At 37.3% G+C, this 26,188-nt stretch overlaps 1 long non-coding RNA gene across 2 annotated transcripts in view; it reads left to right on the forward strand.

Annotated features, from left to right (window-relative positions):
* LOC147379447 (uncharacterized) overlaps positions 1 to 24,124 on the forward strand; it is a 64,621-nt gene extending 40,497 nt beyond the window's left edge. For both annotated transcript variants that reach the window (XR_015133151.1, XR_015133149.1), the window contains exon 3: positions 24,019 to 24,124. This is a non-coding gene — a long non-coding RNA (uncharacterized LOC147379447). The remainder of the gene's footprint in view (positions 1 to 24,018) is intronic.
* The last annotated feature ends 2,064 nt before the right edge of the window (positions 24,125 to 26,188 follow it).

Genomic DNA, 26,188 nt, shown 5'->3' on the forward strand with positions numbered 1-26,188 from the left:
GGGCCTTAGGAAGTACCACTATGAAGAAAGCTAGTGGAGCTGATGGAATTCCAGCTAAGCTATTTCAAATCCTAAAAGATGATGCTGTGAAAGTGCTGCACTCAATTTGCCAGCAAGTTTGGAAAACTCAGCAGTGGCCACAGGACTGGAAAATGTCAGTTTTCATTCCAATCCCAAGTAAAGGCAATGCCAAAGAATGTTTAGACTACTGCCCAATTGCACTCATCTCACATGCTAGCAAAGTAATGCTAAACTTCTCCAAGAGAGGCTTCCAAGAGCACGTGAACTGTGAAATTCCAGATGTTCAAGCTAGATTTAGAAAAGGCAGAGGAACCAGAAATCAAATTGTGGACATCCATTGGATCATTGAAAAAGAAAGAGAGTTCCAGAAAAACATTGGCTTTTGCTTTATTAACTACATCAAAGCCTTTGACTGTGTGGATCGCTACAAACTGTGGAAAGTTCTTCAAGACATGTGAATTCCAGACCACCTGACCTGCCTCCTGAGAAATCTGTATGCAGATCAAGAAGCAACAGTGAGAACTGGACATGGAACAACAGACTGGCTCCAAATAGGGAAAGAAGTACGTCAAGGCTATATATTGTCACCCTGCTTATTTAACTTGTATGCAAAGTACATCATGTGAAATGCCAGGCTTGATGAAACACAAGCTGGAATCAAGATTGCCGGGAGAAGTACCAATAACCTCAGATATGCAGATGACACCACCCTTATGGCAGAAAGTGAAGAAGAACTAAAGAGCCTTTTGGTGAAAGTGAAAGAGGAGAGTTAAAATGTTGGCTTAAAACTCAGCATTCAAAACACGAAGATCATGGCATCTGGTCCTATCACTTCATGGCAAATAGATGGGGAAACAATGGGAACAGTAAGAGTCTTTATTTTTGGGGGCTCCAAAATCACTGCAGATGGTGACTGCAGCCATGAACTTAAAAGATGCTTGCTCCTTGGAAGAAAAGCTATGACCAACCTAGACAGCATGTTAAAAAGCAAAGACATACTCTGCTAACAAAGGTCCATCTAGTCAAGGCTATGGGTTTTCCAGTAGTCATGTATGAATGTGAGAGTTGGACTATAAAGAAATCTGAGTGCCAAAGAATTGATGCTTTTGAACTGTGATGTTGGAGAAGACTCTTGAGAGTTCCTTGGACTGCAAGGAGATCCAGCCAGTCAACCCTAAAGGAAGTCAGTCCTAAATATTCATTGGAGGGAGTAATGCTGAAGCTGAAACTCCAATACTTTGGCCACCTGATGTGCCGAACTGATTAATTGGAAAAGACCCTGATGCTGGGAAAGATTGAAGGCAGGAGGAGAAGAGGATGACAGAAGATGAGATGGTTAGATGGCATCACTGACTCAATGGACATGAGTTTGAGTAAACACCTGGAGTTGGTGATGGACAGGGAGGCCTGGCGTGCTGCAGTCCATGGGTTCACAAACAGTCAGACACAACTGGGTGACTGAACTGACTGAATCCAACTTTTACTTGATTAATATGACTATATGATTAATGTATTTCAATATGCAGGCATTTTAACTTCAGCAAGACCCCAAGAAAACTAAAATTCTATACAATATGAACTAAGATATATGGTTATGTTTGTTTGACTCTGGCTCTGAAGAATGTTACCTGGGCTAGTTTACTTTCAGCATTCATGTTTGGACATTTCTGGTAGGATAAATTAGGAACAAAATAAATAATGGTAGAAAATCGTATTAGTCTTATCTGTCTATGTACAGATCTGGCAAATTTGAATTTGAGGTAATTTTATGAGGCAGATAAATTTCTCATTCTATATCTACTTCTTCCTTTAAGTAGTAAGTGCCTAAGGTCTGATACCATGTCTCTTTTATTCACTGTGGTATCTTCAGTGTACTGCAAGGACCCCAAACAAAATAGCCACTAAATAACATTTTTTAAATAATAGATTAATGACTGGATAAATGAGAGGTGTTAAGGTTTCTATAGCTTCTTTTTAAAGTCTTAAAAATGAGTTTAAAAGTTCTTAGAAGTCTCTAAGGAAAAAAGTCATTAGGATTACTTATATCTTTATTTAGATGCAGAAATTTTAAAAGGAAGACTTTGTAAGTTGTGGTCAAAGGGGTCTTTGCTTTCACCTGCATTCTTTCAATACTTTAAAAAATAATAAGTAGGTTTTCATTAATTACTTTTATACTATTAAAATATTTATGGGTTCAGAGGAGATCAGCAGGAGAGAACTATCAGGGGGAATAGAAAATTAATGACTCGTCTACCAATAAAACAAGTGGCTTGAGACAGAAGGGGTCGCTTCCCAGGTTAATTGACCTCCTAAAGTTACAGGGATTTCAGCAAAAACTATAGTTCTTAGGCATATTGGAAAGATCTCTTGCTTTAGGTGATAACATGGTCTAAGTTCCTTCTCAAATGTTGTAAATGGCAGGATTTCTTTCTCTTTTATGGTCAAATAATATTCCAATTTATATGTGCCTCTTGATGAAAGTGAAAGAGGAGAGTGAAAAGGTTGGCTTAAAGCTCAGCATTCAGAAAACGAAGATCATGGAATCTGGTCTCATCACTTCATGGGAAATAGAGGGGAAACAGTGGAAACAGTATCAGACTTTATTTTGGGGGGCTCCAAAATCACTGCAGATGGTGACTGCAGCCATGAAATTAAAAGACGCTTACTTCTTGGAAGAAAAGTTATGACCAACCTAGATAGCATATTCAAAAGCAGAGACATTACTTTGCCAACAAAGGTCCGTCTAGTCAAGGCTATGGTTTTTCCTGTGGTCATGTATGGATGTGAGAGCTGGACTGTGAAGAAGGCTGAGCACCAAAGAATTGATGCTTTTGAACTGTGGTGTTGGAGAAGACTCTTGAGAGTCCCTTGGACTGCAAGGAGATCCAACCAGTCCATTCTGAAGGAGATCAGCCCTGGGTGTTCTTTGGAAGGAATGATGTTAAAGCTGAAACCCCAATACTTTGGCCACCTCATGTGAAGAGTTGACTCATTGGAAAAGACTCTGATGCTGGGATGGATTGGGGTCAAGAGGAGAAGGGGATGACAGAGGATGAGCTGGATGGATGGCATCACCGACTCGATGGATGTGGGTTTGGGTGAACTCTGGGAGTTAGTGATGGACAGCCCTGGCATGCTGCGATTCATGGGGTCGCAAAGAGTTGGACACGACTGAGCGACTGAACTGAACTGAACTGAATATATACATATATCTGTATGTATTTATAGACATATGTATATGCCACATCCTTTATCCACTCATTCATTGGTAAAGACAGGTTATTTCTGTGTCTTGGTTATTGTAAACAATGTTGCAGTTCACATAAGGATGTGGATACCTCTTTGAGGTAATGATTATGTTTCCTTATGGTATGTAACCAAGAAGTGGAATTGCTGTATCATATGCTAGTTATATTTTTAAGTTTTTGAGAAAACTTTGTATGTTTTATAATGGCTAAACCAGTTTACATTCCCACAAACAGTGCACAAGGGTTCCCTTTTCTCTATATCCTCATCAAAACATGTTATTTTTTATCTTTTTGATAATAGCCATTTTTTACAAGTATAAAGTAATATCTCATTATGGTTTTGATTTATATTTCCCTGATGATTAATAATGTTGAGCACCTCTTCATGTACCTGTTGGCCATTGATTTTCTTTTGAAAAATAGCTGTTCAGATCCTCTGCCATTTTTTTTTTTTCATCAGATTTTTTTTTCTTTGCTATTTGCTTGCATAACTTCTTTACACATTTTGGATATTAGTTACTTATCAGATATATGGTTTCCAGATATTTATCTCATTCTGTAGGTTGATGTCATTTTGTTGATAGATATTTTCATTTGATGTAGTCAGAGGAAACTACATCATCATATTTTTGCATCTGTTGTCTTTACTTTTGGCATCAAATCCAAAAAATTCATTGTCAAGACCACTATCAAGGAGTTTACCCTCTATATTTACTTCTAGTTTTATGGTTTCAGGTATTCAAGTCTGTATTTTATTTTGAGTTCATCTTTGCATTTGGTGTAAGAGTGGGATACAACGTCACCTTTTTGCATATGGCTGCCCAGGATTTCCAACACCATTTATTGGAAACATTATCCTGTCTCCTTTTTATATTCTTGGCTACTTTGTTATAATTTTGTTGTGACCATATATTCATGAGTTTATTTCTGTACTCTCTATTTTGTTCCATTGTACATATGCCTTTTTAATGCATGTATTACACTGCTTTGATGACTATAACTTTTTAGTTTAGCTTGAAATCAGGAAGTTTGATGTCTCCTGATTCTTGTTTTTTCCTCACAATTTCTTTGGATATTTGAAGTCTTTTGCATTTCCTACAAATTTTAGATTAAAACAAAATTCTGTGAAAAATGATGGAATTTTGGTAGAGATTGCATTGATATTGTGGATCATTTTGAGAGTATGAATATTTTAACAATTTTAATGCTAATCTGTGAGCACAGAATATGTTTCCTTTCATTTGTGTCTTCTTCAGGTTCTTCGATCAGTGACAGTTTTCAGTATATAGATCTCACTTTGATAAAATTTATTTCTAGGTATTTGGTTTGATAAAATTTTAAAGGTATTGCTTGATTTCTTTTTCTGATAGTTTGTTATTTGTGTATAGAAATGTACTTGATATCTGTACATTGATTTTATACTCCTTAACTTTACTGAATTTTTTGTAATGATTTTTTGGAGTGTTTAGGGCTTTCAAAGTATAATATGCCATCTGAAAATAGAGTTTTACCTCTTCCTTTCTGACTTAGATATCTTATTTCTTTTTCTTGGTTATTTGCTCTAGTACTAGTACTAAGTTGCTTCTGTTGTGTTAGAGTCTTTGTGACCCTATGGACTATAACCTGCCAGGCTCCTCTGTCCATGGGATTCTCCAGGTAAGAATACTGGAGTGGGTTGCCATGCCTTCCTCCAGAGGACCTTCCTGATCCAGGGCTCAAACCCACATCTCTTATGTCTCCTGCACTGACATACAAGTTCTTTACCACTAGCACCACCTGGGAAGATAGTTACTCTAGTTAAGACTTCTAGTACTGTGTTAAATTAAAGTGGCAAAGGTAAGCATTCCTGTCTTGTTCCTGAATCATCATTGAACATGATGTTAGCTGTGCGCTTTACATATTTGGCCTTATTATGTTGAAATATGTTTCCTGTATATTTACTTTGTTGAAAGTTTTTATCTTAATTGGATATTGAATTTTGTTAAATACTCTTTATATAGCTACTGAGATGATCATAGGGTTTTTATCCATTGTCTTATTACTATGATATATCACATTAATCAATTTTCAGATGTTAAACCATCCTTGTGAACTTGAAGTAAATTACATATAGAATTTAATACTGTGTTGAATTCAATTTACTGGTATTTTGATGAGTTTTACATCTATGTTCTTTGGAGAGATTTGCCATGGAATCAATTTAAGCATGGCTTTATTTTCAACCTTAATTTTCCTCCATTATCCAACCTGTTTTCTCTGCTACTCCCTCCATCTCATTTTCCTCCCTCTCTCACCTTCTCTCTTCTTTATTTTCTTCTTTCTCATTCACATTTTGTTTATGTTTATCATGTGCCAAGCACCATAGTAAGTTTTGAGACAAATGGCAAAATGTTGAACATAATTCCTTCATCAGGGAATACACAGTCTATTTTGGGAAGTCAAAGTTTTAAACAAGTATTAGATATTTTAAAAGGATGTTATGGGTATATGTAGCAAGAAATGTTTTCCCAAAAAGTGATGCCTTTGTGTTTGCATAGTCATTTTTTCTTAGATTCCATTAATATTACCAACAAATATTTTTTGTACACCAATTGAAAACTGAATATTTTAGGCACTGATAATCAGTCTCCTTTCAACTTCTCTGTTGTTCAGTCGCTAAGTTATGTCCGATTCTTTGCAACCACATGGACTGCAGCACACCAGGCTTCCCTGTCCTTCATTATCTCCCAAAGTTTGCTCAAATTCATGTCCATTGAATTGGTGCTGCCATCCAACCATCTCATAATCTGTTGAGCCCTCCTCCTCCTGCCCTGTAACCACTCTCAAATCTGTGTTTTAAAGACATGTGCTTGTTTCCCTGACTTAATCAATATTAAATTCTTCTTTGGGAATCTTACTTTTTTTTCTTTCTTTCTTCCATACTTCATTATATTCCCATACTTGGTTAATCTCCCATACTTTGTTATACTAGAAAGCAGAAATGATGTTATCACATTTATCCATTCATTTTTAATTCACTTGTTTGAAACACATATTCAGCAAATGTTTATTTAGTAAATATCTAGTGATTATGTTATTTTTTTCAGGTCTTTGATTTTCTCCTTGCTCCTGTTGTCACTTTTATATTCTTCTGCTTTTAGGTATGTGCCACCTACATGTGTGACCCAGTGCCTCTCTGGTTGCTTTTTGCTTCTGACCTCCCAATTAATCTGTTTTCTTTGAGAGCTTTGACACCTGACATAAATCTTCTTTTCTACCATATCCTCTAACATCAGAAAAAATAATATCAGCACTCATGTGTATAAATTCATGTTCTCCAAAAACAACTGAAAAACTTATTATTCAATTATTTCTTCCTCCAAATAAATATTACTTCATTTTTTTCTTCTACATAGAGCAAAATTAGCTGGGTAAAAAGTTAACTGGTAACTGGTATTAAATAGATGATTTTTCCAAATTTTGTATTATGTGAGAATGCAGTATCTTAATTGAACATTGTATTTGTCTACTGAAACATTACCCTAACTTTTAAGCTTTTAAATTCCTTAGGTAACTGGAAAGTAGTTAAATTTATTTATAGTATCTGTGACTTTCCCAAGATTATTGAAGAAATATTTCAGGTAAAAAATATGTATTAGGCTTATGAACATTTTAAGAGACAGTATTAGTACTTTATTATGACCAATAATGAAAATAAAACTTGATTAACAACAGTATATGTAGCCATAAAACCTTCAATTGGTTAATTACAAAGTTAGAATTAATAGTTCATTCAAAATCTTAATGGGATATAGTATTAAATTGATCTTCACTATAATTTATTACTTTGAATAAGAGTTTGAAGACTCATATTTGAAATAACCTACTGGAAAATGTTAGCAACTATGTTAAAATTTGATTACATGATATTTCATTCAATTAATTAACTTGAGAGAGATGAAGTTTTTTTATTATACAAGTAGTCCCTTTTGAAAGCAATGAAATTCAGCTTATAGCTTAATTAATTTCATAACATATTTGCTTAAAATATAAACACAGAATATTTCTAGTGACAAAAATGTTTGTTACCTAATGTTAACAGGTTTAAGTATGGCATTGTTATTACTTTAGCAGGTAATAAATTCTGTCTGTACAGTAAGAAGTTGATGATATCTTGGTCATTCACTTATACTGGACAAAAATTTGATGTATTGTTCTTAGTAATGTGAGTGCAAATGCTATGTGCATAGCATAAAAATAGTTTTGTAATTTACTGGAAATTAAACAATTTATAAATATTGTTTATAAGGATACCATATAAATCATTGGATTTATAAAAAAAAATGAAAGAGCACTGAAGAGAAATCATACAATACTTCATCTGGGGAATAGCATCAGTTACGCTTTATTTATTTATTTTTTTCGGATTCTTTTCTTACGTAGGCCATCACAGAGTATTGAGTAGAGTTCAATATACTATACAGTAGGTTCTTATAAGCTATCTATTTTATATGTAGTAGTGTGTGTATATCAGTCCCAATCCCCTAATATTTTTCCCCCCTACCCCTTCCCCCTGGCAACCATAAATTTGTTTCTTATGTCAATAATTCTACTTCTGTTTTATAAATAAGTTTTTTATTTTCCACATATAAGTGATATTATATGATGCTTGTTTTTCTGTGTCTGACTTACTTCACTCAGGACAATCTCTAGGGTCCATTTTTGCATGCATGCATGCTAAGTCACTTCAGTCATGTCCAACTCTGTGCAACCCTATGGGCTGTAGCCTTCCAGCTTCCTCTTTCCATGTGATTATCCAGACAAGAATACTGGAGTGGGTTGCCATGCCCTCCTCCAGGGGATCTTCCCCACCCAGGGACCAAACCCAAGTCTCTTATGTCTCCTGCATTGGTAGGCGGGTTCTTTACCACTAGTACCACTTAGGCAGCCTCCTAGGTTCATCCATGTTGCTGCCAATGGCATTATTTTGTTCTTTTTTATTTCTGAGTAATATTCTACTGTGTTTGTGTACCACATCGTCTTTATCCATTCCTCTGTTGATGGACATTAAGTTGCTTCCGTGTCCCGGCTACTGTAAATAGTGCTGAAACAAACATTGGGGTGCATGTGTCCTTTTGAATGATGGTTTTCTCCAGGAATATGCCCAGCAGTAGGATTCTGGGATCATATGATTGCTCTATTTTTAGTTTTTTAAGGAACCTCCATAATGTTATTCATAATGGATGTATCAATTTACATTCCCACTGACAGAGTAGGAGGGTTCCCTTTTCTCCACACCCTGTCCAGTATTTATTATTTGTAGATTTTTTTTTTAATTTAAATGAACATCTTTTACTTTAGCTTGTTGAGATAAAACACCACTACAAACTTAAGTTAGACCCGAATTTGAGATTACTTGTTAGTATAAGTTTTGGTTTAAGACCTTACTGCAAGTATACTGTAAGAGTATTTTGAAATTGGTTTTACACCCTGGTTTTTTAACTTGTTTTCATATAGTTTAAGTTGATTTGGAAAGAGACTTTAAGATTTTACAAAAATTACATTATATACATCTCAGTCTCAAAAATCAATACTATAATACCTTACTATTTGTTTTTCTTAAAATTGATTTATCATCCTTTCATTCTTGGGATAAATCTCACTTGGTTGTGTTATACAATCCTTTTTAGGTATAGCTGAGTTATATTTACTAATATCTTGTTAAGGGTTTATGTTTGAGAGAGACTAGTTTGTGATTAAGGTTTCTTTGGTCCGCCTCTGCTTTTTGAATCAAGATGTGCTAGTCCTTCCAAAATCTTAGAGACATTTTCTTTCTTTTTCTTTTTTTCCTAAAAGGGTTTATGCTAAAACCTTTTGGCTAGGGAATATTTATGGTTACAAGTATGGAAGCTTGACATATTTTGGGGATTTCAAGTAATAGATTCAACTGGATAGGTATATATTTTGATTTACTATTTTATTTGTGGTCTTTTTTAGTAAGCTGTATTTTCAAAGTGGTTTGTCTATTTCATCCAAATTTTCAAATTTATTGGTGTAAAATTATTCATAGTATCTGTTTACTTTTCTTTCAATGTCATTTCTTTATATGATGATTAGTGTTTTCATTCTGTTTTTTCTTGATCAATCTTAGTAGTAGTTTGTGAAGCGTACTAATCTTTTTAAAGAACCAATTATGGTTTTAAAATGTTTTATTTCATGTTTATTATTTATATCTGCTTCACTGATTTCTACTTTTTCCTTTGTCATTCCCTTCTGTTTTTTTAAAGTTCTGATTTTCTGTTCTACTTCTGTCTTTGGAAGTGCAGATCTTTGAATTTTCAGCCTTTCCTCTTTTTTTTTAATATAAACAATTAAATCCGTAAATTTTCACAATACTGCTTTTGCTGCATCACTTACTATACTGTATATTTATTATCCTTTGGGTTAAAAGTATTTTGACACTATGTCTTCATTTTCTATCTAAAAATAGTCTTTATTGTGTGTCCTATTTTTCTTTCTTCATCTCTTTAAAAGAGTGTTAAGCAAGTACTGACTGTAAGATATCTTGTCTTATATGAACAGATTTAGTTTATTATTGTGAATGCTTTGTATTTTTCCAGATGAGATACAAATGAAAAATTTCATTGGTGCAGGTATCAAAAAATGTTATCAGTGTATATTAGATGGCATGAACTATTGATATTTTTAAGCTATCAGTGAAGTTCAACTGACATGGGGAAGTTTTGTTTTGTTCTACTGTATATTGTTTGAAAAAACATCCCATTGTATAAGTCAGTCATGATATTAATACAAATATATCTTTCTATTATGAATGTGTATTTTTAAGCTTATTTTAATATATCCATATTTTTATATTAGTCTTCTAGGAGTGCCATCACAAAATAATGCAGATCAGGTGGCTTAAACAGTGGAAATTTATTTTCTCACAGTTCTGGAGGCTGGAAGTTCAAGATCAATGTGCAGTCAGGGTGGTTTCTGGTGAGGCTTCTTTTCCTGGCTTGTAGCTGGCTGTTGTTCAGTCACTCAGTCATGACCTTGATTCTTGATTCAGTCTTGAATCACTCTTTGTGACCTCATGGACTGTACCTTCTTGCTATGTCTTCAACATGGCCTTTCTTCTGTGTTTGGGAGCTCCTGGTGCTTCTTTGTCTTTTTACAAGAACATCAGCCCCACTGATTAGCACTTTACCCTCATGACCTCATTTAATCTTAACTACCTTAGAAGCAGACATCCTGGAATGTGAAGTCAAATGGGCCTTAGAAAGCATCACTATGAACAAAGCTAGTGGAGGTGATAGAATTCCAGTTGAGCTATTTCAAATCCTGAAAGATGATGCTGTGAAAGTGCTGTACTCAATATGCCAACAAATTTGGAAAACTCAGCAGTGGCCACAGGATTGGAAAAGGTCAGTTCTCATTCCAATCCCAAAGAAACGCAATGCCAAAGAATGCTCAAACTACCACACAATTGCACTCATCTCACACGCTAGTAAAGTAATGCTCAAAATTCTCCAAGCCAGGCTTCAGCAATATGTGAACCATGGACTTCCAGATGTTCAAGCTGGTTTTAGAAAAGGCAGACGAACCAGAGATCAAATTGCCAACATCTGCTGGATTATCGAAAAAGCAGGAGAGTTCCAGAAAAACATCTATTTCTGCGTTACTGACTATGCCAAAGCCTTTGACTGTGTGGATCACAATACACTGTGGAAAATTCTGAAAGAGATGGGAATACCAGACCACCTGACTTGCCTCTTGAGAAACCTATATGCAGGTCAGGAAGCAACAGTTAGAACTGGACATGGAACAGCAGACTGGTTCCAAATAGGAAAAGGGGTACATCAAGGCTGTATATTGTCACCCTGATTATTTAACTTATATGCAGAGTACATCATGAGAAATGCTGGGCTGGAAGAAGCACAAGCTAGAATCAAGATTGCCAGGAGAAATATCAATAACCTCAGATATGCAGATGACACCACCCTTATGGCAGAAAGTGAAGAGGAACTAAAGTGCCCCTTGGTGAAAGTGAAAGTGGAGAGTGAAAAAGTTGGCTTAAAGCTCAACATTCAGAAAACGAAGATCATGGCATTTGGTCCCATCACTTCATGGGAAATAGATGGGGAAACAGTGGAATCAGTGTCAGACATTATTTTTTTGGGCTCCAAAATCACTACAGATGGTGACTGCAGCCATGAAATTAAAAGACACTTACTCTTTGGAAGGAAAGTTATGACCAACCTAGATAGCATATTCAAAAGCAGAGACATTACTTTGCTAACTAAGGGCCGTCTAGTCAAGGCTATGGTTTTTCCTGTGGTCATGTATGGATGTGAGAGTTGGACTGTGAAGAAGGCTGAGCGCCGAAGAATTGATGCTTTTGAGCTGTGGTGTTGGAGAAGACTCTTGAGAGTCCCTTGGACAGCAAGGAGATCCAACCAGTCCATTCTGAAAGAGATCAGCCCTGGGATTTTTTGGAAGGAATGATGCTAAAGCTGAAACTCCAGTTCTTTGGCCACCTCATGCAAAGAGTTGACTCATTGGAAAACACTCTGATGCTGAGAAGGATTGGGGGCAGGAGAAGAAGGGGATGACAGAGGATGAGATGGCTGGATGGCATCACTGACTCAATGGACATGAGTCTGAGTGAACTCCAGAAGTTTGTGATGGACAGGGAGGCCTGGCATGCTGCGATTCATGGGGTCACAAAGAGTCGGACACAACTGAGCAACTGAACTGAACTGACCTTCTTATAGACCCTATCTCCAAATCAGACCCTATCTCCGAATCAGTCACATTGGGGATTAGGCTTTGATATATGATTTCTGGGGAGATGCAGTCTTCTCTACATAAGGGTGTATATAGGAGTGAGGGTAGGGTATGTCCAGGGGTCGGGCCAGAGGGGTTTGGGTGTCCTTGATGGTATTGAGTGCAGGAGCATGTGCATTACCCTGCTTTGTTCCCTGTTTTTGCTTCCGGCTCTTTAGAAGTGACAACTGGAATTTGTGAGTCTTTTTTTGTATCTTGTTGTCTAGAATTTGCCCCAGCTATGCATACACACAGTTATTTTTAGTCTCTTGCAGCTTCTTTGTATTTCGCTGCTCACTTTGTATTAGTCAGGATCCTCTGAGAGTGAATAACCAAGTGGTGAACTACAGAAATACCTGCCTCTCAGGGATTATGGGCAAAAATGAGCCTGTGTCTTTCTTGGCTTGGGTAGAATGAGAAAGGAAATGTCATCCCAGAGCATTTTTCTAGCCAAGGGCAAGGAGTTAAACCTTGTGGATTTAGTTGGAAATTTAGTTTCAGTTGGTCTCTGGTCAGATGTGTCCCCATATACCTGGAAGAACCAAATGCAGATCCTCTCTAGAGAGAAAGAATTTAAGCCCAGACTTCAAAAGCTTACCATAGAAAAAGATGCAAAGATTATGAAAACAAGTAAAAAATCATAAGGTGACAGTGATAGAAAATCACTATGTAGAAGCATAAGCTGGAATAGTGAACAGAATAATCTAAACTTTGTGGATGGCAGATGTCAGAAATGTGTGTGCGTGCATGTGTGCTCAGTCATGTTCGACTCTTTGTGACACCTATAGACTGTAACCCACCAGGCTCCTCTGTCAATAGGATTTCCCAGGCAAGAATACTATAGCAGGTTGCCATTTCCTTCTCTAGGTTATCTTCCCAAACCAGGGATCAAACCTGCATCTCCTGCATTGCAGGTGGATTCTTGATCACTGAGCCAACTAAGCAGATACAAAATTTAAAAGGTTTATGTTTGGGATAAAATAGGCATTGCAAATAATGAAGGAACAAGAGAATATAAAATGTAGGAAGTTTTAAGAAAAGGAATTAAACTTCAATATTAGAAACTATTATATATAATAATTGGACTTAGTCAATAGATTGTAAAAGTTCAGAAAAATATAATGGAGAGTTTATAGTGGTTTGAAGCTAATCTAAAGAAAATATTCACAGGTAAAAGCAAGCAGAGAAATTAAAAATGTTAAGTTTTAGAGAGATGGAGCATAGATTGAGAAGATTTAAAATGTATCTCTTCAGTGTGCCAGAAAAAGAGAATGGAGGATATAAAATATTCAGAGGGAAAAACAACTAAAGTTTCATTTTCCAGAACTGAAGAAAAACGTCAGTTAAGAAGCTTAGCAAGTTTTAGAACAGCAAAGCAAAGATGTTTAAAAGTGATCAAAGAAAAAAAAAAGAAATTACTTTAAAAGGCACAATTAGCCTAATAGCTGATTTCTCAGTAGTAATAATGGAAAACAGAAAACAATGAAGAAACAGTTTCAGTGTGGTAAAAGCAGTTATCAATTTGATATTCTCTATTTAGTGAAACTGTCTTTCAAGAAAAAAAGATGAAGTTATAGAACTTCTTGGTGGCTCAGAGGTAAAGAATCTGCCTGCAATGCAAGAAACTTGGGTTTGATCCCTGGATCAAGAAGAAACTCTGGAGAAGAAAATGGCAACCCATTCCGGTATGTTGCCTTGGAAAACCATGGACAAGAGGAGCCTGCTGGGCTCCAGTCTTTGGCCCCAAGAGTCGAACATGACTTAGTGGCTAAATCACCACCATACTTAAAGAAATGAAAACTTGAATTTTTACAGCAAATAGACTCATTAAGATATTTCAAAATAAGATATTCCAAGAAGAAGGAAAATCATGATATAGTTGATTCTTGTTATGTGGTGCAGTCATGCTTTGTGAATTCACCATGAACACTACGTTAGAAATTACTGAAGCATTTCTCCTAGGGGAAATACAGTTAGGTTTCTGTGAGTCTTTGATCGTAATATTTTTGCCAACCAATTCATATATGACCTTGACTTTTGGGTGTTTCTGTTTAAGGAAACCTTATTTTTATTGTTCAATCATTAATATTAAACTCATGGCCAACCCCACTGAAACTCATGTCTGAACAAACTTATCTAACAGACATAAATTCTCTGAAAGGCACATCACAGTCTCCTGTGCTTAAGAACACTAGACAGAACCTCAGAACTATGGTTGGGGGTTATTTAAATAATGAAATCACCAATAAAAATACAAAAAACATGGCACTAAATAGACCATGAAAAGGACCCTTGTTTACAGACTGCAAGCTGAAAGAAAGCTGAGTATTATCTTGTTTTACCTCATCTTAGAACATATATATTGAGGGACTCATATTTTTTGTGGCTCTGAGCATGCATATAATCTGTGAATGGCTGTGAAAGTGCCACAGTGATTGATTCAGGGGTTGTAAATTTTAGCAAATACACAAATTCAAAAATCCAGAATCTAGGAATGGTGAGGACTGACTGCATAAAGAACACTTAAGCAAGAAGACATGACAAGCATTTAGATAAACTGTTAAACAAAAAGAGAATAAGTATGATATTTATAGTCTAATTTGAAGGAATTTAAGATAAGCAAGAGAAACTAAGAGAATATGAAGAGATAATTACAGTTTAAGCACTGTGGTGTCCTTATTAAGAAGACTGGTAAATAAGTTGATTAACCATAAACTTTGTCAAGTTAACTATGCATTTCAGTATTTTTATGGTAATTGGAGTGTATTTTTTCTGCTGGAAAAAATAGAATGAGTTTAGAACTAAGTTGGAAATAAAACCAGAAATAGTAGAAAAACAAGGTGCAAAATAAGGTAGCAAGGAATTAAAATATATCAGCAAAAAATTTAAATAAAGTACAGTTTCTGATTAAGACTTTGAGGTCTACATATATTTATAATATCCAATTAACTTCTATTTATAGTGATATAGTAATGATAGAAATAAAGTGATATGAAAAGATGAACCATAGTAGTTGGATGAATATTGCTGTAAGTATATTAATGTCAGAAAAGATTATTTTGAAGGCAGAAAGCATTGCTAATGTTGATAAGTCCCCTATTTATAAAGATTAAAGGTTCAAGTCACCAAGAGATTTTAAGCTTGTATGCAACTAACAATAGAGCTTCAAGATATATATGGCAAAAATAATTGGAAGTACTGGAAAAATTGATAAATTTATCACTTATGAGAGAGATTAGCCTTTCTTACCTAGTAGTTAATAGATTGAACAAAATGTCAATAAATATATAGATGATTTGAACAAACAGATTAAACAACTATATTTAATGAATGAGTAAAAATATACAACCAACACTTCAAAGATACAGATTGTTTTCAAGTGCACATAGATCATGCAAAAATATAGATCATATGGTAAGTCATGAAGTAAATCTGCACTTCTATCAAATATTTTCAATTAAACATGCCAAGTCATCTTACCGAAAATAAGTTAGTATCAACAATTACACAAAATACAAATTGACACTCAGTAGGATATTAAAAGGATGTGTTTAAATAATTTATAGGCCAAGGATGAAATTATAATGACGCATAGAAATACAGTTAAGTGATAAATAAAGAACTATCTAACAAAAGTACAGGATGCAGCTAAAGCCTTGTTCACATCAAGGAGAGAGAACTTTTTCTGTAAAAAGCCAGTAAGTGAATATTATTAGGCTTTCTGAGCTACACATGGACAGAGTGCTTGATGAACTATGGAGAGAGGTTTGTGACATTGTACAGGAGAGAGGAATCAAGACCATCCCCAAGAAAAAGAAATGCAAAAAAGCAAAATGGCTGTCTGGGGAGGCCTTACAAATAGCTGTAAAAAGAAGAGAAGTGAAAAGCAAAGGAGAAAAGGAAAGATATACCCATTTGAATGCAGAGTTTCAAAGAATAGCAAGGAGAGATAAGAAAGCCTTTCTCAGCAATCAATGCAAAGAAATAGAGGAAAACAATAGAATGGGAAAAACTAGAGATCTCTTCAAGAAAATTAGAGATACCAAGGGAACATTTCATGCAAAGATGGTCTCAATAAAGGACAGAAATGGTATGGACCTAACAGAAGCAGAAGATATTAAGAAGAGGTGGCAAGAATACACAGAAGAACTGTACAAAAAAGATCTTCATGACTCAGATAATCACGATGGTGTGATCACTGACTTAGAGCCAGACATCCTGGAATGTGAAGTCAAGTGGTCCTTAGGAAGCATCACTACAAACAAAGCTAGTGGAGGTGATGGAAATCCAGTTGAGCTATTTCAAATCCTGAAAGATGATGCTGTGAAAGTGCTACACTCAATATGTCAGCAAATTTGGAAAACTCGGCAGTGGCCACAGGACTGGAAAAGGTCAGTTTCATTCCAATCCCAAAGAAAGGCACTGCCAAAGAATGCTCAAACTACTGCACAATTGCATTCATCTCACATACTAGTAAAGTAATGCTCACAATTCTCCAAGCCAGGCTTCATGAACTGTGAAATTCCAGATGTTCAAGCTGGATTTAGAAGGGGCAGAGGAACTAGAGATCAAATTGGCAACACTACATGAACCTCTGGATCATCTAAAAAGCAAGACAGTTCCGGAAAAACATCTCTTTCTGCTTTATTGACTATGCCAAAGCCTTTGACTGTGTGGATCACAATAAACTGGAAAATTCTGAAAGAGATGGGAATACAAGACCACCTGACCTACCTCTAGAGAAACCTGTATGCAGGTTAGGAGGCAACAGTTAGAACTGAACATGGAACAACAGACTGGTTCCAAATAGGAAAAGGAGTACGTCAAGGCTGTATATTGTCACCCTGCTTATTTAACTTATATGAAGAGTACATCATGAGAAATGCTGGGCTGGGTGAAGCACAAGCTCGATCAAGATTGACAGGGAAATATCAATAATCTAAGATATGCAGATGACACCACCCTTATGGAAGAAAGTGAAGAAGAATGAAAGAGCCTCTTGATGAAAGTGGAAAGTGAAAAAGTTGGCTTAAAGCTTAACATTCAGAAAACTAAGATCGTGGCATCTGGTCCCATCACTTCATGGCAAATAAATGGGGAAACTGGAAATAGTGGCTGACTTTATTTTGGGGGGCTCCAAAGTCACTGAAGATGGTGACTGCAGCCATGAAATTAAAAGACGCTTGCTCCTTGGAAGGAAAGTTATGACCAACCTAGACAGCTTATTAAAAAGCAGAGACCTTACTTTGCCAACAAAGGCCTGTCTAGTCAAGGCTATGGTTTTTCCAGTGGTCATGTATGGACGTCAGAGTTGGACTGTGAAGCAAGCTGAGTGCAGAAGAATTGATGCTTTTGAACTGTGGTGTTGGAGAAGACTTTTGAGAGTCCCTTGGACTGCAAGGAGATCTAACCAGTCTATCCTAAAGGAGATCAGTCCTGGGTGTTCATTGGAAGGACTGATGTTGAACCTGAAACTCCAGTACTTTTGCTACCTCATGCAAAGAGCTATGGGTCATTTGAAAAGACCTTGATGCTGGGTAAATGGAGGGCAGGTGGAGAAGGGGACGACAGAGGATGAGGTGGTTGGATGGCATCACTGACTCAATGGACATGGGTTTGTGTGGACTTCAGGAGTTGGTGATGGACAGGGAGGCCTGGTGAGCTGCAGTTCATGGGGTCACAATGAGTTGGACATGACTGGGCGACTGAACTGAACTAAACTGAGTTACACATGCTTTCGTTACATATTCCTTTTTCATTTTGTATTTACAACTCTGAACATGTAAATAACATTCTTAGCCCTGGGGAAATATACCAGGGCCTTGATTTGGTCTGCAGGCTGCAATTTGCCAATCTGTGATACAGAAGGTTATTTATGTGGCCTTCATTTTTATAGTTGAAAAGGAGAATGAATATAAATTAATGAGTTTAGCATCCAACTCAAAAATTAATGAAAGAACAATTCAAAGAATATAGAACAAAAGTATTCAGATAAAGAGTAAATTAAATTGAAAATACATTCATGAAAATGATCAGTACAGCCAAAAGATGAGGCTTTGAGTGACAATAAAATTGAATTAGTATATAACAATTTAATTTGATCAAATGACAAAGTAAGAAATGAAAGACAAAGATAGTCCATTTATCAGATGGAGACATACACTGATATGCAGTTAATCCTAGATGTGTTGTATTGGAGAATAGACTATAATCTGGATATCAGAGGCCATAATTATTCATGAATTTTTATGAGAAAGAATACTTTACATATGGCCAGAATGATGGTGTAATCAAATCTGAAGTGTGTCTAATATAGTCTGACAACATTACAGTCATAATAGATTATTGTTTGGGTTTAATTTGAAAAGAAATTGTAGGGAATCAATCACCAAGATTCCTTGGAAAACAAGCTCAGAATGATCTCAAATTTTTTAACATAGCAAATTACCAGGAGATAGGTAATTGCTTTTCCACCATGTGACAGAAAACAAACTAAGGACTTTGCATGTATTGGAGAAGAATTCAGCATGGCTCCTGACCTCATGGAATTTATCTCCATTAAATATCTAAACACAAACTTGAAATAATGATTACAAAAAATGAGAAGTATTAAGAAGGAAAACTCAGGATTTAATAAGAAAGAAAAATAGGAGGGAAGAGAATTTTATTGGGAAACGAAACTTCTCTCTGTGGAAGAGGTACTTGGATAGAAAGCCTGACTATGAGTAGGAGTTAGCCAGTCTAAAGGTGGAAGTGGGGATGATGGTAGGCCAGAGGTCATGCCAGAAGCAGCAGCATAGGAGGCTCTTGATTTATGGAATGGTGGAGGCTAGTGTTTGAATTATTTGGTGAGAGAAATGGAGTGTACAATGGATGCACTTTAGTAATTAAAGAGGGGATGGAGGACAAAGATATTGAAGGCCTTGGCAAGGATTATCTCATTGTAATCTCAGTGAGATAAGAAGTCATAGAATGTTTTTAATGTTTACAACAGCAGTCTAGAAGGTGGGTGGAGAATGATTTATAGCAAACAAAACATGTAGAATTAGAGATGCTGATGGGAAGCTTCAGAGATCAGGTAAAGGATGATGGTGATTTGGGCTAGGGCTGTGAGTAGAGATAGTGAAATGTGGGCCGATTTGTAACAAAATCTGGAGATAGAATAGACAGTGTTCTGTGGACTTGCTGGAGGAAGATGAAGGATTTCTCATCTAATAGCTTCTGATTCTCATGGAAATGTGGAATGAGATCAGCAGCTGAAAGTGGTAACAGCAGTGTTTTGTTTTGTTTTGTTTTTAAGTAAACAAACTTTGGCTTCATGTTAGAATCATCCAAGCAGTTTAAAAACATGCTAAAAAACCATGTGCTTAGTCACTCAGTCATGTCCAACTCTGCAGCCCCATGGAATGTAGCCCATCAGGTTCCTTTGTTCATGTGATTCTCCAGGCAAGAATTTGGAGTGGGTTGCCATGCCCTCCTCCAGGGGATCTTACCAACTCAGGGATAGAATCCAGGTCTCCTGCATTGCAGGCGGATTCTTTACAGTCTGAACCCCTGGGAAGCCTGTGACAACTGGAGTGGGTAGCCTATCCTGTCTCAAGGGGAACTTCCCAACCCAGCAATCAAACTGGGGTCTCCTGAATTGCAGGCAGGTTCTTTACCAGCTGAGCTACAAGAGAAGCACTAAAAATATTCTAAAGTTTACCTAATCCCTAGAAATTAATTTAATTGGCATGAGGTCATGCTCAGACATCTGCAACGTTTCCCAAATAATCTGCCTGTGGCCTAGGTCAGACACTCCCTTGAGGCAGAAGTGGAGTATAAAGTGCATTTGAAGTTGGCAATCACAGATTTATACTGTCGAAGCTCTTTTCTGGCTTCAAGAGTCAGGGACTGAAAAAAAACAGTTGAGTTTATTCAGGAGGTTTCCAGGCAATTGTGATGGGAGAGAGAAGGCCACATGAGGCATCTATAAGAGTATTATTATGATGATAAGTTATGGAGATAAGATGGTAAGTCTAAACTGGCTAAAGAAGGAAGTCAAGGAAGGGCTGGCCCAGATAAAAGGGGTGAAGTCACTAGATGAGACATACCATGAAGGTCACTATGTGACTGAATAAAGATGAGAAGCATGTGGGGTTTGAAGGAGAAGGGAAGAGGTTTGGTCTAAGGGTTATTTAGAGGAGCAAAGTAGAGGCAACCTCTTTATCTTTGGGAGAGAATGTAACAGCTACAATGGCTGAAATGAAAGAAGTACCCTCAGGGAAAATGTGTCAATTACAGTAGAAAAGTGAAAAGGGATACTTGAAGGTTAAGGGTTTTTGTCTTATGGATTATGTTACACGTTATCATCATTCTGAGTTACTTCCTAAGGAAAATTCACATGAAGCACTTGACCATGAATATCTAAAACCCCTCATTCAGTGGGAAAATGAAAAATAGTGGAAAGTACAGAACTCGTTGTATTTAATAATGCTGTCTAATGAGAAGAGTAAAAACTAGAATGAATTTTAGATAAATTATTTTACACACAGTTTGTGTTGTAGATATTGGGTACTGTCAATAACCTTTGACTGGGCATTGAAGTAATGCTGCTGCCGCTGCTGCTAAGTCACGTCAGTCTGTCCAGCTCTGAGTGACCCCATAGACGGCAGCCCACGAGGCTCCTCCATCCCTGGGGTTCTCCAGGCAAGAACACTGGAGTGGGTTGTCATTTCCTTCTCCAATGCATGAAAGTGAAAAGTGAGAGTGAAGTCGCTCAGTCGTGTCCGACTCTTCGAGACCCCATGGACTGTAGCCTACCAGGCTCCTCCGCCCATGGGATTTTCCAGGCAAGACTACTGGAGTGGGGTGCCATTGCCTTCTCCGGAAGTAATGCTACGATGGGTTAAAACTCAAAAATGCTTTAGTCGTATTGCTTGAGCTCAAATCACAGCTCTGCCACTTATAAGATGTGTTACCCTGGGCAAGTGACTTGACCTGTTGTGCATCACTTACTATCTGTAAGTGAAAAGTGAGAGTGAAGTCGCTCAGTCGTGTCTGACTCTTTGCGACCCCATGGACTGTAGCCTACCAGGCTCCTCTGTCCATGGGATTTTCCAGGCAATAGTACTGGAGTGGATTGCCATTTCCTTCTCCAGGGGATCTTCCCAACCCAGGGATTGAACCCGGGTCTCCTGCATTGTAGACAGACGCTTTACTGTCTGAGCCACCCTAAAGAGGGATAGTAATCATACCTATCTCATAGGACACTATGTAAAGTCCTTAGAATATTAACTAGCATATAAGTAAGCATTCAGTGTGCAGATAAATACATTGATAGGTAATTAACATTCTTTTTTTATTTTTTATTTTTAAACTTTACAATATTGTATTGGTTTTGTCAAATATCGAAATGAATCCGCTACAGGTATACATGTGTTCCCCATCCTGAACCCTCCTCCCTCCTCCCTCCCCATACCATCCCTCTGGGTCGTCCCAGTGCACCAGCCCCAAGCATCCACTATCGTGCATCGAACCTGGACTGGCGACTCATTTCCTATATGATATTATACGTATTTCAATGCCATTCTCCCAAATCATCCCACGCTCTCCCTCTCCCACAGAGTCCAAAAGACGGTTCTATACATTAGTGTCTCTTTTGCTGTCTCGTATACAGGATTATTGTTATCATCTTTCTAAATTCCATATATATGCGTTAGTATACTGTATTGGTGTTTTTCTTTCTGGCTTACTTCACTCTGTATAATAGGCTCCAGTTTCATCCACCTCATTAGAACTGATTCGAATGTATTCTTTTTAATGGCTGAGTAATACTCCATTGTGTATATGTACCATAGCTTTCTTATCCATTCATCTGCTGATGGACATCTAGGTTGCTTCCATGTCCTGGCTATTATAAACAGTGCTGCGATGAACATTGGGGTACACGTGTCTCTTTCAATTCTGGTTTCCTCAGTGTGTATGCCCAGCAGTGGGTATTAAAATTCTTGAAACATATTATTTAAGAGCCTATCTGCTCACATCAGGTCCTTCCTTAAAAACCTTGACTGTCTTCCTATTACTCTTAGAATCAACCTCCTTTCTGTGATCTGTCTCCTTCTTACATCTCCGGTCCCATTGCTATATCATTTTCCCCCTTGCCACACCTGAAGGTCAGTGCTCCAGTCTCTCCCAGTCATTGACATTTGCAAAGCTTTATGCTCCACAGAACTTACACTCCTCCTTGGGATTCATTTATGTTCCTACTGTCACTGGCGCATTCAGTTGAGTTTCCCTTGCCCTTTTTCTTAATACTCCACATTTGATAATAATAAACATCACCCCTCGGCCCCACGTAAAGAATCCCAGCTTGAAGTGTGAGGTTCTCAGAAGCAAAATAAAACTCTTGAGTATTTAAAAGTTAATCAGCATTTTAATTACTGAGCTTTAAGCTTTTCTCTTAAAAGGAGGAGCAGAGCACATCCATTCTGACAAACTGAATTTGAGTCTGACGTTACTTGAAATGTCAGTTAAAAACCCTTGAAAGGAAAATCAGAAGCGATAAACATGGTGAGAGCAAAAGAATCCCCTCGGAGTCAAGAGCACTTATCTGATGGCCTGAGCTTGCATGTGGGATTTGGGGTTCTGGCATCCCCAGGCACAGGAGGTGGATTTTACACATACATGCCCAGGAAGCTCAGCGGAGAGGCCATATCAGAGTTGTTCCTCTCCCAGCTGAGGCTTTTGTTCCTGGAATGCTAGGAAGCTAAGCTGGTTGCAGAGTAAAAGTGACATGAGTTCACAGAAATATAGGGTTTGGTCAAACCATTATCCTAAATAAAGCTGCCTTTTCTGCTTCAAAATCCAAAGTTGAAGTTCGGGATGGGGAAAAAACCCAAGCATTCCCTGCTTCCTTTGCCACCCTCAAATAATGGCTTGTTTAAAATATCCTGTGTGTGTGTGTGTGTGTGAAGTTTTGACAGTTCTCAGCTGGGTAGGCAGTTTGTTTCTTGTCAGCTCCCCAGCCCTACTCTGGCAGCCTGAGCTATTTCATCCTGAGCCTGTTTTGCGAGTGGGTCCTGACTTCATAATTCTTGAGGGTCACAGAGGCCTAGGTATTTCCAAGTGTTAACAACAGAGAACTTGAACTGAAAAATCATCTGTTTTCTTTATTCGAGCAGTGGAAATGTCCTACGGCTGTTCATTATTTGGTACTTTGTTGATCAATTTTTCATACGTAGTTGATTTAGCCAATTCGTTCATCCATTTCCCTTCGGGAAGCTTTGTCAGGGCCCTTCATTTACATACTGTAATGGTGCTGGTGCTGTCAGTCCACTTAAACTAATCTGTTTTGTAACCCCATAAAAACATCGGAGAGGGCCCAGGCATCTTCCAGAGAGCAGAAAAGCATGCATATAGGCCGGTTTTTGGTAGGTTTACAAAGGGTCAGTTTGAAATCTCATTTTCTGGACAGTGGTCTGTCTCTCATCTGTCCTAATAATAGTGTTGGTTTTCCTTGATAAAGGAAAATAAATATTCAGTTTCTCTTCAAATGATTTAAAGACACAGTGCTGAGGAGATGGAAGAAAAGGTGAATAGCAAGAAAAATAATGCTAGGAAGGTTTTGTAAATGTGGGAGCAGGAGGGAATTTTAGCAATTACCTAGCAAACCTTTTTGCAGATGGTGACATAAGGCTTACCCAACTAATTAATGTCAGCAGTGGGCCCAGAGCTTAGATCTTCTTGTTCTCAGACTAGTAGTCTTGGTTTTTTCCTTTGCCCAGCGGCTGGGTCTTACATGGTTCAAAGAGGCTCCAGCAGCCATAATAGTGGCTATCATTGATTAAAATGAATCAAACCAAACAATAAATTAGCCACTTCCATGGCCATGTTCCACCTTACAAATAGTGGTAACAGCATCACATTTTGACTCTTTGTTTCTGCATCTGTCTTCTTTTAGATTGTCTCCAAGATGGGACCTTGGAGAAGGAAATGGCAACCCGCTCCAGTGATCTTGCCTGGAGAATCCCAGGGACGGGGGAGCCTGGTGGGCTGCCGTCTATGGGGTCACACAGAGTCAGACACGACTGAAGCGACTTAGCAGCAAGATGGGACCTAACCTTGTCTTGAGTATCTGGGCTTCCTTTATTCCCCAGTTTTAATAAGAAATAATATACTTCACTGCATAAGATTAAGGCATACAGCATGATGGTTTGATTTATATATATTGTAAATATATATATATATAAAATAACTACCATGATAGGTTCAACTAACATCCATCTTTTCATATGATACAAGAAAATGAAAAGAAAGGAATAATGAAAAAGAATTTCTTCTTGCGCAAACTCAGGATTTATTCTCTTAACTTTCCTATATACAACAGTGTTAGCTATGATCATCATATTGTACATTACATCTCTCTACTTAATTATCTTAGAACCTCTTGACTGCCTTAGTCCAATTCCTCTTTACCCACCTACTCTCTGTCTCTGTCACAAATCTGATCTCGTTTTTGAAGTATGATTGACCAGCAATGCTATGTCAGTTCCTGTCATACAACACAGTAATTAGATATTTCTATGCATTTCAAAATGATCACAATAATAAGTCTAGTTACCAGCAGTTACCATACAGAAAAAAGTATTACATAATTACTGACTATATTCCTCACACTGTACATTTCATACCCATGACTCATCTATCTTGCAACAGAAATGTGTACTTCTGTACCCCTTAATCTCCCTCACTTATTTCACTCCTGCTCTAATTTTGTCCTCTATTGGCAACTAAATATTTGTCCTCATTATCTAAGAATGTTTCTGTTTTGTTATTGTGTTCATTTTTTTTAAGATTCCCCATATAATTGAAATTATATAGTATTAATCATTTACTGTCTGATTTATCTCACTCCAATCAAGAATATGGTATTTCTTTCCATTTGTCTCATCTTCAATTTCTTTCATCAGTCTTTTATAAGTATCAGAGTACATGGTTTTTACCTCTGATTTAGATTTATTCATAGGTAATTTATACTTTTTGATGTAATTGAAAATGTTATTGTCTTCTTCATTTTTCTTTCTGCTGGTTTAAAAAAATTTTTTTAATTTATATATTTTTAAAATTTTAATTGGAGGCTAGTTGCTTTACAATATTGTGGTGGTTTTTGCCATACATTCACATGAATCAGCCATGGTTTGTTTTTAATGTATAAAATAGCAACAGATTTTTGTATAGTAAATTTGAATCAGGCAACCTGACAGAATTAATTTATTAATTCTAATGTTTGGGTGACATCTTTAGGACTTGCTATGGTTTCTAGCATGTCATCTGCAGACAGTGCCAGTTTAACTTCTTCCTTTTTAATTTGGATGCTTTTTATTTCTTATTCTGTCCTGATTGCTATGGCTGGGACTTCCAATACTATGTTGAATAAAAGAGATGTGAGTAGACATCCTCATCTTGTTCCTGATCTTAGAGGAAATGCTTTTAGCTTTCACCATTTAGTATGGTGTTAATTGTGTGCTTATTCGGAGAAGGCAATAGCAACCCACTCCAGTACTCTTGCCTGGAGAATCCCATGGACGGAGGAGCCTGGTAGGCTGCAGTCCATGGAGTCACTAGGAGTCAGACACGACTTCACTTTCACTTTCACTTTTCACTTTCATGCATTGGAGAAGGAAATGGCAACCCACTCCAGTGTTCTTGCCTGAAGAATCCCAGGGATGGGGGAGCCTGGTGGGCCGCCGTCTATGGGGTCGCACAGAGTCGGACACGACTGAGGCGACTTAGCAGCAGCAGCAGTGTGCTTATTGGGCTTCCCAGGTGGTGCAGTGGTAAAGAAAGCACTTGCCAATGCAGAAAACATAAGGGATGCAGGTTGAATCCCTGGGTTGGGAAATCTGCTGGAGAAGGAAATGTAACCCACTCCACTATTCTTGCCTGGAAAATTCCATGGACAGAGGAACCTGGCAGGCTACAGTCCATGGGGTCACAGAGAGTGGGACACGACTGAGCATGAATGTGGGCATATTATGTTATGTTCTCTCTGTACCCACTTTGTTGAGTGTTCTCTTTATGACTGGAGGTTGAATTTTGACAAAAACTTTTTACGCATTAATTGACATAAA

The sequence above is a fragment of the Bos grunniens genome, chromosome 1 (assembly GCF_055505025.1).
Source record: "Bos grunniens cultivar Pamir isolate PY7600 chromosome 1, Bosgru_T2T1.0, whole genome shotgun sequence".
Lineage (NCBI taxonomy): Eukaryota > Metazoa > Chordata > Mammalia > Artiodactyla > Bovidae > Bos > Bos grunniens.